The sequence below is a fragment of the Lygodium microphyllum genome, chromosome 13 (genome assembly GCF_053477565.2).
Source record: "Lygodium microphyllum isolate KBCC chromosome 13, Lygodium_microphyllum_v1.1.10, whole genome shotgun sequence".
Lineage (NCBI taxonomy): Eukaryota > Viridiplantae > Streptophyta > Polypodiopsida > Schizaeales > Lygodiaceae > Lygodium > Lygodium microphyllum.
In genome coordinates this window covers 126,298,194-126,316,121 of record NC_141147.1, presented here as the reverse complement: position 1 = coordinate 126,316,121, position 17,928 = coordinate 126,298,194, and the positions used below count along the sequence as shown (strand labels likewise).

At 38.2% G+C, this 17,928-nt stretch overlaps 1 long non-coding RNA gene across 1 annotated transcript; it reads right to left on the bottom strand.

Moving 5' to 3' along the window:
- Positions 1-9,523: 9,523 nt before the first annotated feature.
- Positions 9,524-17,121, bottom strand: LOC148027182 (uncharacterized). Its single transcript, XR_015692941.1, has 3 exons — positions 17,012-17,121; positions 16,661-16,899; positions 9,524-16,541 (listed from the first exon to the last, which is right to left on the bottom strand). It is a non-coding gene; the product is annotated as an uncharacterized LOC148027182 (long non-coding RNA).
- Between the last annotated feature and the right edge of the window lie 807 nt (positions 17,122-17,928).

Below are 17,928 nucleotides of genomic sequence, written 5' to 3'. Positions count from 1 at the left end.
AGCTGCTTGTTGGTACTCTCGACCTGCCCATTGGCTTATGGGTTATAGGGGGGTTGTTTTATTGTGCTTGATTTGCCAAGCCTCAGTTAGGATTTTTATCACTTTGTTCAGAAAATGTGTCCCCCTGTCCGATACTATTTCTTTTGGCAGACCAAATGGACATACTATTTGCTCTAATAGAAAATTGGCAGTTTCATTTGCATCATCTTTTGTGTTGCACGTGCTTCCGACAACTTAGTAAAATAATCAGTCGCTACAATAATATATCCTTTCTGTGTAGTGGCGAAGAAGTAATAGGGTCCACAAAGTCGATCCCCCACTTCTCGAACGAAAGGATTGCCATAATAGGAATGAGTGGTCACTTCCTATTCTCTCAGCTATCTTGTTGTTGGCAGATGCCGCAACTTTTAACGTACGCAAATGTGTTCTAAAATATGGCCGGCCACCAATATCTCGCCCTCAAGGCTTTTTGCGTAGTTAGCCACCCAACAAAATGACCTCCGCAAGTAGAGTCATGGCACTCTTCTAAGATGAAAGGGACCTCGTCAGGCATTACGCATTGGCGGTAGATATCGTCTACCCTTGCCGATACAATGTACTTGCAATTATTGTGAATTTTAAAGCCTGCTGCTTGAATCTGCAACTTTCCTTGAGGCCCACCAAGCCTGAAAGAATCGATATTGCATTGTTGCATTATCTTCCATGAGTGCACACCTTCATATGTGGCACAAGTGCTTATGCTCATCTTGAAAACTCTTGTGCACATACTATGATGTGTGTATTTGGAGACTTTGTTCCCAATGAAATAAGCAAGATCTCTCCCTTCCTTGCATTACGTTGTTTGGACCACCATTGAATACTATGCGGATGGCCCTCCAATTGGTAGCTGCCTCGTCTGCCATGAATCCTCAAAAATCAACGCTTGGGTGTCCATACTTCTCCATCACCTCATTCATCTTTGTCTAGAAAAGAGCTTGTGCATTTGTATCCTCTTCTTTCATCTCACATATTGCCAAAGTCATCAACTCTTGTACACTATAGAAACACAAGAAAGAAATGGGAGAGTAAGAAGAACTATGTTGCTTAAGTTTGTGTTGTGACAGTAGAATTAGGTAAGAGAAACTACCTTGGGTCATACACTTGTGCTGCCATGGTGATCCAATCATTAATGCCATGCACGTGGTCAAAGCATACCCAGCTATTGTGTAGGTTCCCAGTGCCATTCCTTCACATACGATTCACTAAGTCAACCCCTAAGGCTGGCCCAATTGTTGACATTTTGAATATAAAGCACCTACTATCATTGTCAACGGCTTGCTGAGAAAATAGACCACCATGGAAAAATCTATATGCACAATGTTGCTTTAACTTTAGAAGATGAGATTCCATTCCCTGATCACTCTCAGCAGCGCTACACTGACCATGTGTTTGAACCTATATGCACAAAATATTGATCTTCATATGCACGACCTTTTAAAGATATTTTGAAATGTGTTGTGAATAGAATAATATGTTACTTGTTCCTCTAAATGAGTGATTGGAGTTTCTTGAGCATCATCAGTGTCAGACATGAGGACACCTTGCTCACGAACCAAGGCACCCATCATTAGCCTTCTAGCCACAATCATTTGCAAGTGTCGAGGTCCAGCTGCACTAAAGTCTCTTACCATTTTCTCTATGGTCTTTCGCACCTCTTTGACATTAGCTCTACATATGCCTCTTTGCACCTCATGGTTATGTGTGCCTTGATGAATAAATAGTCTTGACATTGGCCTTGCTGATATCACATAATACACTACACACTCACACTTGGAGAGCAGGATGGGGGGGTTCTTACAATAGAAGCATCCAAGGCTTCTGAGACCAACAATTGACATTCCAACAGTCGGTATGGGGGTACTGAGTTTACCTACATGGCATGCATTTGGACTTAATTAGTGTGATTTACTTGCAATAGGGTATTAGAACCATGTCATGCGACCCTGCAATCACTTTAATGATAGTGGAGTAAATGAAGAATCTTGCACCTGTCCATGCCACCTTGTTTAGGGAGCCAAAAATCAACCTTCCAGTACAATCTCTATTGGGACACTCTAGCTCTCTGATATATTTGCTTCGGTGAATAGTATCAAGGAATTCCATCGATGTTGACGTAGGCTTTGTCCAGCAATGGCCATTGTACTTCTGCTCTATACCCTCCATTGGACACATATTCTCTACTACTAGTGGAAGCTCGTACACCACATTGCCATCATATAAAACTAGGATCTCCTCCACTCTCTCTATGGTGCTCATATTCTGAAGCAAATGACATAAGACTCAGTGTCAATCATGAGAGGATTGTCACATCCCCTCCTCTTCCACATCAAGCGTGATAGAGATGGTTTTGTTTTTCTCAATGTCGAAGGGGGGTGGTAAGGCTTCCACGGTGATTCTTGTTTTCTCAATGCTACAAGGGCTCTGGGTAAGGTCTATAGTGGGGGAAGGCTGCATTGTAGGCCTATTTCCTTATTCGACAAGATAGTCTTGCAAGACCAAGGTATCCAGAACATATACATGGACAGCTTCATGGTCATTGTTACAATGGACCGGCATGCTTTATATTCGACCATTTGCATGGGTGATAGCAAGAACACAATAGCCATTGCCATTGCAAATGTCTTCCTTCTTCAACACCAGGAACGTACTACTTGTTTAGTGCATAATAGGTTTGACAAAGAGGGACGATACATATATGCGGACCTCGGTATTTGGTATAGCACTAGATGTTGGATCCATTTCCAAAGCTATCTAAAGAGATAGAGAGAGTGTGTATGTGTGAGTGGATGTGGGTTCCACGAAGAGAGAGAGAGAGAGAGAGAGAGAGAGAGGGGGGGGTTGGAGAGCACCAAGAGGGAGCCTGGGAGAGAGATCAGGGGTGATGGATAGAGTGAGGAGAAGGAGGAGGAGGAGGAGGAGGAGAGAGGGAGGGAGGGAGGGAGGGAGGGAAGAGGTGTACGCACATGCGAGATTAAGAAAATAATCCACAACTTGAGGGAGGGGGAGGCGTTGTGTCATAGGGGGTGTGTGGCCTTATATAATCACTTTGACATTGTGGGGCAATAAATGCATGTCCAAAGAGAGAGAGAGAGAGAGAGAGAGAGAGAGAGAGAGAGAGAGAGAGATAGAGAAAGGGAGACTGGGAGACATGTGCCATATGAAGAGAGAGATGTGAGAAAGAGGGGTGCTAGTCATATTTTTCTACACCAAATATTGGGCTACCGGCGACCCCTTCTTTGGCAACAAAATGATCCCAATGCACGTCCACTCTCTCTCATCAACCATCCTTGCCCACATGCACTTCCTCTCATACGTTGGACCCTAAACCCAAATAACTAAGATAGATGATGCAGGCGTGCCGACGACCCCTTTCTCGGTGGACAAGAACGATCCTAATCCAAATGCACTTGCACTCTCTCTTTATTCCCTCCAAATTTTTTTCCATACAACTAACATATTAATGCACAATCATACTAACTCATTAATTAGTATTACTATTACAATACAATGATGTATATGAAATGATTAATAATAATATATAAATTAATAAACAAGTTAAGTGATATTAATATACAAAAGGTTCACTTCATACTAATTCATTACTATAATAGTTAATTAATCAATAAGCTAGTTGATATACATGAATTATAAAACAAGCTGAATATTATGAATTAAGAAATTAATTAATAATTTAATTGATACAATTTGATCCATACACTAAATATCTAATCAATGAACTAACTGATATCATCTTGTTAAATATTATTTGATTTATATTAAAACAATAAAATTTTAATTAATAGATTAATATTAATTAATTGAGCAATAAATATTTTTGATTACCAAGTAAAATTGTGATAAAATTATTTAATATTTCTCAATAAAATAAACATATAAAATTACCATTAGCAATTACTAATTGAATGAAAGATATTTATTGGTTATTAAAAACTAATGTATAACTAATTAAATAAATTTAAGTAATTTATAACTAATTCATAAAAAATCAAGTATTATTTATTAAATAATAATTTTAATGAATTATTTATCAATTTTAAGTAACTAGTTATTGGTTATTACTAGTTCTTTTTTAGTTTGTAGTTATTAATTTTAAACAAATAGTTATTAATTTTAACTAATCGATCAATATGTAATTTTATTAACTAAATAATTAATTAATAGCTAATATATAAATCAATTATTTATTAATTATTTAACTAAGTAACTAATATAAAATATAATATTATTTGTTAATTAATAAGTAATTTTTTAATCAATCAAATGGTTACTTAATTAGTTACTTGGTTTTTAATTAGATAAATAATTATGAATTGGTTATTAATTTATTGGTTTATTAGTTGCTTAATTAATTACTTAGTCATTAAATAATTAAATTTAAACAGTTATTAATTAATTAATTGTTCAAAAAAGATATTACTTAATTTTTATTAGTTACTTAATTAATCAATAGATTGATTAGTAATTGAAGTTTGTTAAAATTTAATTAAATTAATAATAGTTAATTTCTTGATTTAGTTAATATTTAATTTTATTCACTTATTTTTTGGCTTAATAATTATTTATCTATTTAGTTATTTAATATATTTAATTAAATAATTAGTAAGTTAATTTACTAATTAAGTTAATCACTAATTAGTTAATTAACTAATTAGTTGTCTAATTACTATAAAATAGTGATTAACTCGTTAATTAGTTAACTTATTAAAATAAGAAATTAACTAATTTGTTAATAGTTAGTTAAGTAGTTCATAGTTAATTAATTAATTAATATTAATTAATTAATTATTTATTTATTTATCACTATTGATTAGTCAGTTAATTAATTTCTCAATTTAGGAGAAGTTAAATTTCGTTTTTTTCTTTTTTAGTTAACTTGCTAAAATAAAAAATTCATTAATTTATTAATAGTTAATTAATTTTTTAGTTAATTAGTTATTTAATTATTAATCACTATTGATTAGTTATTTAATTAATTTCTCAATTTGAGATAAATTTAATAACACTTTTTGCTTTTTTAGTTAACTTGCTAAAATAAGAAATTAACTAATTTATTAATAGTTAATTAATTAGTTCATAGTTAATTAATTATTTACTTAATTATTAATCACTATTAATTAGTTAGTTAGTTAATTTCTCATTTTAGGATAAATCAAGTAATGCTTTTTGCTGTTTTGTTTACCTTTATATGAGTGAGAAAGATTCCCCTCCCCCCACCCACTTAGAGAGAGCGCATGCATAGACGCACGGACGTCGGCAAGGACGGACTAAAAGCGACAGGCGGGCGCATGCAACGCAGGTAAGCACCAAGAAGGGACCCCTTTTTGGTGAGAAAACAAACCACAGATCCGAGAATATACAGCATGGGAAGAATAGGGACCAATAGAGTACGAGTTTTTTTTCTATTCTCCCCATGATGTATATTCTTGGATTTGTGGTTTGTTTTCTCACCAAAAAGGGGTCGTCGGCACTCCCTTAATAATGGCGAAATAAAAACCACAAATATAGTTGGGCAAGGGAAGCAAGAGTAACAAAGTGATGAGAGAAGAGAGAGTAACAAAGTGATGGAAGAGGAATGAGAAAAAGAGAGAGACAACATGAATAAAGCAATGTTTGAACAAGTGTGTTTTTAAAGCAATAAAGCAATGTTTGAACGAGTGTGTATAAACTTCTGCTTTGTATGACTATCTCCTATGATGCTTCTAAAAGTGTAAAGATCTACTATTTAGAAAATTATATATCTCTCTTTCGCTTGTAAAGTTAAATAGGTAAATATTTGTTAATTAGTTGAGATAATGGGAGGGAGAGAGAAAGGGTGATGAGAGAGGGTATGTGATGTGTGTAATTTTTTCTTGTCAGAAAGGGGTCGCTCACAGCCCCTTACCGGACCAAAAATTTTCTGGTGACCCATTCCTTGTGAGAGTAACTTTTCACCCAACTAGATTTGTAGGTTTTCTTCACCTAATAAGGGGCTGTGAGCGACCTCTTTTTGGCAAAAAGCAAGCCACAAATCTGAGAATAGGGACCAATAGGGTATGGGTTTTTTTTTCACCCAATAGTGGAAAAAAAACCCATATCCTATTGGTCCTTATTCTCCCCATATGCATGTTGTATATTCTCGGATCCGTGGTTTATTTTTTCGCCAAAAGGGGTCGCCAGCAGCCCCTTAATGAGAGAGAAAAAAAACCAAAAATCTAGTTGGGCAAGGCAAGAGAGAGTAATAAAGTGATGGGAGAGGGATGAGAGAGAGAGAGACAACAAGAATAAAGCAATGTTTGAACGAGTGTGTATAAACTTCTACTTTGTATGACTATCTCATATTATGCTTCTAGGAGTGTAAAGATCTACTATTTAGAAAATTATATCTCTCTCTTTCGCTTGTAAAGTTAATTAAGTAAATGTTTTTTAATTAGTTAAGAAAATGGAGGGGAAGAGAGAAAGGGTGATGAGAGAGGGGTTGCCCGCAACCCCTTATTGAATGAAAAAAAATTCAGCCAACCCATTCCTTACAAGAGTAACTTTTCACCCAACTGGATTTGTGGGTTTTCTTTGCCTAATAAGAGGCTATCGACAACCCCTTCTTTATGAAAAAACAAACCACAGATTCGAGAATATACTACATGGGGAGAATAGGAACCAATAGGGTACAGGGTAAGGGTGTTTTTTTTCCACCCAAGAGTGGAAAAAAAACCATACCCTATTGGTCCCTATTCTCCCCATACTGTGTATTCTCTGATATGTGGTTTTTTTTTTTTTGCCAAAAAGGGGTTGCCAGTAGCCCCTTAATGGGCCAAAAAAAAGAATGGGTTATCGAAAAAATAAATCGTTTGATAAGGGGTTACCAGTGACCCCTTTCTCGTGAGAAAAATTACACATATCACATGCTCTCTCTCTTTTCCCCTCTCTTTCATCACTCTTTCTCTCTCCCCTATTTTCTCTCTTCTTCACCCATAAAAGGACCCATCCTCCCCTTTTCACATTGCAAATCGTTCCACTCTCAGTATGTGACTCTCTCTCTCTATGCCTCCCTCACTCTCTCTCCTTTGTCTTTAAAAGGACCCCCTCCCTTCGTAATTCAACTTCTTGTTTTCTGTCCCCTACCCTAAGTACGGTTCCATCTCACTCTTCCCCCCTCTCAATATCTCTCCACAACTCTCTCTATAACATAGTCACATATACTCTATCTCACCATTATATCCCAGGATTTTCCCCTCTCTCTCTCCCCCTCCCACTCACTGACTCACTCAGTCACACTCACTCTCACTCACTCACTCACTCTCTCTCTCTCTCTCTCAATCTATCCCCACCTTCCTCCCTCTCTCTATCTCTCTCTCTCTCTTGCTCTCGCTCTCTCTCCTTGTATCTACCTCTCACTCTCTCTTTCTTTATCTATCACTCTCTTATCCCAGTGTCATCTCTTCCTTCCCCCCTCTCTCTCTCCCCAATGTCATCTCTTCCTTCCCCCCTTCTCTCTCTCTCTCTCTCTCTCTCTCTCTCTCTCTCTCTCAATTGGTATTTCATTGGTAGGAAATTAACGAAGCAATATATCTTTAAGAAGTAACCCTAATCCCCTCTATCATGGACAAATCTGATTTTAAAAGACAAGATCATGTCACCCTTTACGAAGGCAATGAAAGGATTGCAAAAGGTTTAGTCTGACAAACATTCCCCTCACCAAGCTTTCTCCTTGGACGAGTGGGATTTCTTATCACCATTGTACATTAGAGGGGTTTGAAGGCCCGTGGCAAAGGCAATATTGAGATTGACGTTGAGGAAAATGCAATTGTGCAATGGCCAATTGAACAAATGGTAAACATACCCTCTCTTGATTTTGGTTACAATTGCTCTATCTCCCTCTCTTATCCTATTTAAAATCATTGTTTGCATGAAAGAGAGCGAGGACCAAATGAGTCTCTCGAGGACTCTGACTTGCCTCCATGATCTACAACGGGACTATAGGCTATTGTCACTGGCAACATGCAATCTCAAGGGGGGAGTCACTCTCCAAGAGCGAGAGGAAGAGTAACACAAATACGATCATTGACTTTTGCCGAGCTACAGGAAAATGTTGCAATTCATGTGGGGAAGGAGTAACATCACGAAAAGGTGGACATGCTTTGATGATGTAGGCAAGGAAGGGCAAGAGAAAGCTCGTACTATCGGAGAGTGATACTGACAAGGAAAGCAATGACCATCAAAGCATCGAGCCCTTTAGTGCACAACAAGGGTGTGGCCATACACAACCCACGAACACAAAGAACTGAAAAGAAGTACATGATAGATGCGAGTGAAACGACTGGCGAGACCACTCTCACACTCACTTGCAATAAATGTATTGTACAAGCATGCATAGAAGACCAGTTGGAAACGTTGACGGTGAGTGCTTGTAAAAGATGGCATCATGATTTAGATTATGGTTTTTATTTATTTATGTTAACTGGACATTAATTACTTCATCATCTCATGCAGATGCAGACATCCACCCCTTTGCCACCCATCCCATTATGTCGTTTGGTTTCCATGCCTACAATTAGATAAGTCACATCGAGGTACAAGAAACTCTCGGAAACCTTTTTTAGAAATGGGTATGTTAGAGGGATGGGTATATTCATAGTGCCTTAGAGACTCCAAGACACTAGTGCAAGGAGGTTGATGATATGATTAGAACTGAGTGGGATCCCGATTGGCTAAAGAAGCATGAGGACTTCAAGGCAGAAATTAGTGGCACCGATTGGGAATTTTTGTTAAATTGCATGTTTTATGTTTGGGATGGTAACCATCGGCTCACAGTATGGATGAATGAGATAAGCACATGTAAGTGGCTCTAAACCGTAGGACCTTAACATTCTACAATGTGCTTGTTTCTTACATCATCCTTAACATAATTGATTGTTTGCAATAGCCTTTCCAGATAATGCGAGGCAGCATATGCATATTGACTGTCGCCTTGTAAAAGTGACAACTGTGGCAGAGGGGGAGATTTTGTCAGCTATTTCTTATACAAACGGGTATGCAATGGACCATATTCATGAGATCCTAATATAGAATGTACATATGCTAGCACAAAAGGGGGTTGTCCACACCTTGTATCCAAACCTTGTTTGTGAAGCAAGGATGCTAGGGCAGGCTAACCACACAACTATTTTTGACAAGCTAACTAATGAGGCAAATGCATGGGTGCAAGCGCACAGAAAGCCGACGCCTATTCTTGCATTGTACAAGGCACCATTGATTGCACTGGCCCACGTTATGTGGAAGGTAGGTAGTTCTTCAAGCTATCTTAACAGTGTTTTCCATGATGCATTTTTTCCTAATGCAATGATGTTGTCCCTAATTACCAAATGCAGGATGAGTATGATATGGCAGTATGATCAATCAACACAAAAATGGACACAACTCTTAAAATCTGAGTTTAGAACCAAGTGGGGTGAGGCGTACTATAGTATCAATGAAAAGCTCGTCAAGAAAACTTGACATTTGCTAAGAGTTGCAGACCCTAGTCTCGGAGAGAATTGGTATCAGTAAGTTGCTACCTCTTTGTACCTACCATCTATATGTACTTATACTACATTTGTCCAAAGTAACAATGTTTTTGTCAATGCAAAACTATCTCATGCTTGAAGTGGGGCTCCAAGATAAGGGGTGTATTGAACAAGGAGAGAGTATATACATTGGCATCCTTAAAGCTAAACAAGGTAGATCATGTAAGGATATTGAAGGCCATGGAGAGTTCTGACAGGAAAATTTGAACATTGATGGGCATGCTTGAACGTAGGTTATTCTTGTTCATAAAAATTATGTGCATCATAAGTTTGATCAATTGGTATTAAACAACATATCTTTGATTCAACCAGATGGAAATGCACCATTTCGAAGTTGGATAAGACAAGAGACCTTTTAGGCCATGTTGCAAGACGGTAGAAAGAGATTGCTTTTGAGTTGGGAGGACTACTATAACATTCGAGTGGAATATGATTTCTTCTTCCAATACACCTAGGAGATAAAGAGAAAGCATAGAGAGCAAATGTTTCGCACTGTCTTCCATGATTTCAAGCCACATGAAGATATAGAGTCACTAAAGTCAACGAAGTTGACAGCATGGAGGCTTTTGTACAAGTAGTTCACAATATTCTTCTTTAGTAGCATGTCTGTAATGATATCTTGCCAATCCATTCAAGATTTGTAATGGTGACTTTGAAAGTCAAATTCATGTACGGGTAGATGGAGAGGAGGGCTATACAAACTCTGCCAGGAGAGTGTGAGGAATGGGAAAACGTGTGGGAGGATTAGTGCATGTATGAGGATTACTAGATAGAGCAATAGTGAGATGAGGAGGTATATCGAAGATGCCCTATTTTCCTCCAATGATAAAAGTTTGTACCAAAAATACTCAAGGAAAAAACAAACACAAAAGACACAAGGATCTAGAGGCATTGTAAGTGAAATGAGTTACATTCTTAGGAGTATATTGTACTTTGTTGTCTCCTAATGAAGAGACTATGATGGGTTCACAGGAATCTGATACTAGTAGTGTGGTTACTATAAAAAGAAAACACAAGAGCAAGTGCACATCCAATATCATTGAAGAGAGGCCAAGCAAAGATTGGCCCTCGTCACCAATTAATTTGGTCTCTTCACACCTAAAAGGTTTGATGTTTTGAAGTACTATATCCAAGACATCTCTTGTGTCCCTCCAGTAAAAATATTTTTTTGAATATGAATCGTAACCACCAAACCATGTAGGCCCCTTTCTTGATACCACTGAAGACCAGATCGGAATGGAAGGCATCACAGAGGAGGTCCATGACATTGGCATGCATAGAAGGATACAAAATGTTCTTCCAGATCTTGTGGTGGAGAGTGCTACCTTACACACCACTATAGAGAGATGCACGACAATGATGAGAAGCAATGATGCATCACATGGAATTGACACACGTATTATAGAGCACCAAGATGGTAAGCTTGCTTTTGTACAAAACTCATAATGTGAAGGCACATAATTCTTGTTCATCACCAAATTAACATCAACAATATTTTTTAACATGCAGAGGGCAGAAGAATTGAGTGTCTTGGATTTGAGGACACATCGGATGTGGCACATGCGCAAAGAGGTAAAGAAACCATGCTCATGAATTCCACACATGTCATGATTGGATTATGTCAGAGCTTTAAAATATTCTATCATTATATGATATTAATAGTGATGTGTGTCCTTGTGTAGGGAAGAAAATAATGAAAGAACATGGACTAGCTGTGCTAGGGGATGTGCCAGCTATTGGTAAACAAGGGTGACTCGTGGTTTTTTTTCCCACAATATAATGCCAATAAGAATGGTCTGTATTTTTGCAGAGGGGGATACAATTTTTTATTTTCAACCTATAATGCTGGAGGATGTGCTAATCACAAACACTGACAAACTAATGTGTCTCAATAATACTATCTACAATAACATTTTGAATGAAAAATATGTTGCTAATTATGAATATATTATACAAAGGGCCATACTGAAAGTCACGTGGAATTTCACTTACAAGATATCATCTCGCACGAAGCTACAATGGTACAAGATGTTCCAACCACACATATAGGTAAATAAACATGTAAGAAGAATATTATCTATCGTTAACATTCAAATAAGAAGAATATGTTACTAATCGAGGAGTCAATGTGCAGAGGTCCACAACATTAAAAGCCCTATGGAAGACCCCTTGCAAATCGCTGTCTCCCATGCCACTACGATGGCGAAGGTGGAGTGGCGCACTATTCTTTGCGACACATTCGAGATTGAACATGCATTGCGAAATGATCAGCCAAGTGAGGCATTCTCTCAATTGGTAGAGGCATTGAAGAAGGTCAACCAAAACAAGATGGTCGAGGTTGACGAAGAAACCACAAACACATCATGCAATATCATAGTGGTTCATCTCCATGAAGATAGTGATGTGCATGAATTGGGGGATGGAATTCCATCATGGAACTCCCATATTGAGGCTTAGTCAATCGATGCCATATATTTGGTTGATAGTGTTCTCAAGGACGTAGGGATGTTACTGTTCCTTACTACAACACAATCCATGGTAGACCTTATTGAGCAGGTTGTGGAGGATGGACACCAACGGATGGAGTCAGGGCAAGAGTGTTGGGCCTTATGCACGACACATGTTATTCATTGCGAGACACTTGCATGTGTCATTAGAGGTAGAGAGGTGAGAGTTTTAAAGTCATGATATGTTCATGCTAGATAGTGTTTATGTATCACACTTGTTGGCTCCATTTAGTGAGTATAATTACTAAAATTAGTATTTGAATATTTAAATGTAGATACCTGTGCTATATATTCTAGCGTACATGCGTTCAGATAATCGCTTACAATGGAATCATCCCTCCCGAGTTCACAAACGATGACATTACTACAAATGAGTGGGTGCAAGATACATAAGGATCCCCAATGAGAGGTCAGTATGAGATCCAATGTTGTTAAACTATTGTTGATATATTTTGTAAACATTTGGTAGATTCCTAATATGTTATATGACTACCAAATATTTTAGGTGGCATGTAACATGGTAGGGCTTTTTGGAGCTCATTCTTGCAAACGTACACAAAAGAAGGGGACACCATTTTAGATTGCAATGCAGGATGTGGTGACTTTGCATCAGTAGTGCTAAATTCCAATAGACTGATTGCATGTCTGTATCGCTTCACCGAAGATGGAAGATATCTAAGAGCAAAAGTAACATTTTTACGTAAATTTGTATAATGTCTAATTGTAATGTAGTGTTCTTTTTCATCATACCAATAGATGGGTGCTCACTCTTCCATGTGTGCATGTATAGCTACCACAACCCGAAAATTAATCGTGTTTGATTTGAATGGGGTACTTCTACATAGGCGGCCAAAGCAAAAGGGATCATTACTAGTGAAGACCCTAGAAGTGGGCAAAAATTGGGTGATTTTGTGGCCGGGGCTCACTAGGTTTTTGAAGGAAATATCTACATTGTTTGACATTGCCATCTGGAGCTCCATGAATGAAGACAACTTAAGTGACCTGCTCCAACTGGTTAGAAGTGAATGTGTGAAGCTGTCAAAGAAAGCACCAACCTTTGTATTCCAATATGGACAAGGAAAAAGTGCAGAGAAACTTCCACAATAACTTCTGCCAGAAGGAGTTACACAAAGTCCCTTTTCATGAAATGTTTTGACGACATTGATTTGCCGCACTTCAGCCCAACAACACTATTTGTGGATGATAGCATGGAGAAGATGCAAATGAACCCACCTAACACCTTTATATGCCCACCCCCATTTGAGGGAAACCCCATGGACACAATCCTTCTAGAGCACATGCTTCCCTACTTGACTGAGCTAGCTCGCTTCCATGGTTCAATCCTAGACTTTGTTAGGGATCACCAATTCCAACCCCCCCAAAAAATGGAACTCGATTGATATTTGATGTGCATGATAAATATGTACTTTTAGAATTATTAGATTATTTTTATTTACAAGTGCAATAAAATGAGGATGAGAGGGAAGATAAGAAAGAGAGAGGAATGTGCAAGTAAAGGAGATTCTGTAAAGACATTTACTCAATTGCAATACTACAAGATATGTAAACAGAGTATGTGCAAAATACGTAGGGAAGGGTGGAGTGTAGAAACATGCATGCATGTGAATGTGATATGATGGCCCTCTACCATTGACATGGGTATCTCTCGCTTGGTAGTGATGCCATGGAAGCTCACCTCTAGGCTTTGTCAAGGACTTGTCCTCATCACCAAACATGACTAAAGTTTTCTCAAATTGCTCCATGAAGCAGCTATCCTTGCTTACACTAGTGTTTGGGGTCTGCATCTCCTTTGACACGGATCATGATACCTTATTGATGCTGTGACGAGATTTTGTCTCCTCCTTACGTTTTATGATTTGGGGGCTCCACTAGGGTAGATCTAGCATTCCTTGATGGAGTCCTCATGGCAATAGGTGAACTGGCAAAACAAACTAGGTGCAAAGCATGAGAGTTTGAGCCGCACAGCAAAGAGGCCTAGGATCTGCAGCATTGAGAGCTTAATGACTGAAGCGGGCTCATGTTGTATTTGGGATAGCGAGCTTTAGCACGTGATCTCTTGTGCCTGTCAATTGGATGATGGCGAGATTCCTTTGCGGCAGAGAATGTTTCATAGTAGTCCAAACTCAATTCTACTTTACTAAACTCCATCCATACATGACCATAATGACACCATACACATACATCATGGCTTGACATCACTAATGATATGCTCAAAATATATTGCAATTTTAACTTTTCTTATTTAGGGATTTCCCTCCAAAATCCAAATTAAGAATTGATGGAAGCACCACCTAGGCACAGAAAAAAGTGGTCCTTTTTTTGTACCACCAAACCATGCTTTCACCCACCAAAGGCTAATTTTTCCCTAGACTGTGATTTTTTTTCAATGGTGTATTTTATAAATTGCATAGCATTTTCTCTCTCCTTAATTTCTTACAAGGCCAAAAATTGACCTCAAATCTCCCCTAATGCAATGAAGATCATGTTACTTGTTGGCATTACATCACAATGTGTTGTTAAGATCAAAGTTTGTACATCACAATGTGTTGTTAAGATCAAAGTTTGTACATATGTCATCATCAAATGTGTTGTTGAGATGTAAGGTACACATATAGCTCAATTTTATGGTACCAAAAATAGGAAAATTACATTTAAGTTTCCAAGTTTACAATCTAAACAAAAGTACAACAAATCTAGCCATCTATTACTTATAAAACATTTACCATACTTTATTACAACTAGTGCAAGCACTCTTATGATGTAGCTATAGGTCCAACTATTTATATGTTACATGAATAATGAATTAAATGTTGCGTGTTACAAACACACCCCTCTAGCATGTGATTATCCATTTTTCTCTTAGTGTGAAGGTACTTACAAAGGCATGATATTATGCATGGCCCTAGAAGCCTCTAGCTCTATTTTATTCCTTAAAAACCTTCTCTTGAAATGGATTACATAAAGGAACTTCTCACTTTCAGCATATAAATACAAATTTTGAGTTTTTGAGTACTATAATGCCTCTATTTTGACTATCGCTTATCTCTCATACCATGCTTAAGTTAAATCAGTTGATTAGCTCTAATATAATTAGTAATCATCCATTCACCATGGAACTTCCATTGTGCATTTGTACTCCAAAATATCTCAATGTATTAGGAGTCTCTAAATTTTCTCAATGCAAAATGTAGATGACATATAAATTTGTGTGTGTGTGGAGAGAGAGAGAGAGAGAGAGAGAGAGAGAGGCAGGGGGAGGGGGACGAGGGGGAGGGGGAGGGGGAGGGGGAGGGAGGGAGGTATAGAACCTTGTGAATTTTGCTATCTATTTAAGCTAGCCCTTGTCGCAAGGAATATATATTGATTGATTTCTAGTGCAAAAGCAAAGGTGTCGAGCCTTATATCCTAAAATTTGATTCTTTATAATAGTCAAATAAAGCTATGCTAAACAAATCATGCCACGACGTAGATGTGTTTAAACAATCTTAAAAGTAGCAGATTAGTAGAAGATGAGCTATTCACATTGCAAAGTTCATTTGTATCAAAGGATGTTACCTTCTTTAACGGCACATGATATGCTCTTCAACAACCTAAAATTTGATGTTACCTTCATCATTGACATAATATCACTTTGTAGAGACATGTCTCACTATGTACCAAGCTTGACATGCAACCAATGCTATGCAAGTTTATTCCAAATCATAGAGTATAGAAATATTCCTATATGAGAGAATATACTAATTCACATCACACATTGTTGCAAGGGCTTAGATATTGTGGAAAGGTCATGTGGAAAATCTTGAATGTTTGACCACTTGACATTGCTTTCGAAGGGAGCAATATACCTAATAAAATCTAGACATCTTTGGTTGTAATCTCAAATATCTATCAAAACGGCAACATCTTTATATTTACACCAAGCTATTGGAAAATGTTTTGCACAAAATCAAAAGGAGTAGGGGGCAACTCATCCATTTGAAAAATCATTTGCTACTATAATAATATTTGGACTAAAGTCGTAGTTATTCCTATCAAAGGTTCAAAAGTCTATGGAGTAGGATCATCAATGTCACCTTCGACCAAAACACTTTGCAAGATTTTTCATAGTTCCGTGTATGCTTGAGTATGGAATGTGGATAGTAATAAACGCATTAACATTATCGGAGGTTCTTCAAATGTGTATCCATGTATATGTGCATGTCCACAAATCTGTCTATATTCAGTTTTATCAAATCATTCAAAATTGTAGAGAATCTTGGGAGAGTGGATTCCCAATTAGACGAGATCTGACTAAACCTTTTGACTGACGGAATTAAATCGCAGTTGTATAATCGATCCGATAGATAAAGAAGCCATACCTGAGAAGTAAGGATCCGTTGTCTGTGTAGATCTTGTGATAGAAGAACCAATTAATCTAGAACGATACAATGCTATGTTAGGTCGATCCGATCTTGATCAACAAAAATCTGTGCGAGCCATAAACAGCGCGCAGAGAGAGAGAGAGAGAGAGAGAGAGAGAGAGAGGGAGATTACACTGGTCCTGGCTCAGTGGCAGTAGCCGCTGAAGAGAGTCTTTCACTTTTGACTCTAATTCAGTTGATGCAGATAGGGACGCCTGTCTGATTCCTCTTACAACACCGGCTTGGATCGAGTCAGTAATAGACTTATGTAAATGAGCGCTTCCGGCTCGATCAAGCATATTGATGAGGCTTAATGGGGCTCGATGTTGATCAGAAGGAAGAGAGGCCAGAGATCAAGCGAGGCTTCCCGACCTGCACCAAGCGAATTTGAGTCAGAAATGAGAAGGCTATGGCGGCAGCGAGCAGGCCTCTTTCTACATTTCTCCGCCACAGAGAGGGGGTAGAGAGAGAGAAAGAGAAACACCTCAGACACTCAAAATGAAGAGATGGGTGGTGCGCGATCCCAGAAAGGATTCCCTTCCGTTTGCGCCTCTCAGTCTACGTATATAATAATCTGTGGATGTGTTTGATAATTCGCTGTTATTACTATCGTTATGATAATAATATCACTGGATATTCTTGCGATTATTTAAGATAACTGGATATTATTGTGATTATTTATATACTAGAATATTAGGTGGCGCATAGTAGCAGAACGGTCAAATCCGGTGAGTGTGGCCAACCCGACCCAGCTGATCGAATCTCATGTACGTCACTGTATTATTGCTTGCGGTACAGTATCTGCAGTATTATATTCGGCCAGCCTCACTTCAGAGAGTACGCCCCCGTACTGTCCCCCGAAAAGAAAATCTCTCAGAAACGCGCGGCCTGCAGGTACGTGACAAGCGTGAATCCACGCGACTGATGCGAGAGAGAGTGTACAGAGGGTGTCTCTGAGACTCCGAGTCTCTCTCTCTCTGCGAATAAAGGGATGAGAGAGCGTGGTGAGAGGGTGGGGGGAAGGGGCCCCCGGGGGCTGGAAGGGACTCAAGGGAGTGTGTGTGTGTGTCTCACAAAAAAGGCAAGTTCCCAAGGCAATCGGTTATGATGTTCAAAATCTTTATGAAATGTCGGTCTCATTTTTAAGCCACGACAAAATTTTAACCCCTTGAGAGTTCCAGCATGTACAAATTAGTGCTCACGAAAAACTTTTTTCCCATTCAATGGAAAAAAGACTAGGCTTAGCCCCAATCGATTTTGGGAGGAAAATAGTCGGTATTATAATTAAAATGCTTCAAAAATAGTCGGTTTTCGTCAAGACGAGCTTCAATTTCAAGCGGTTTTTTTAGAATCTTGCCTGGAAAAAATACACTAAAGGACGGTTTTTTGTGAGCACTAGTA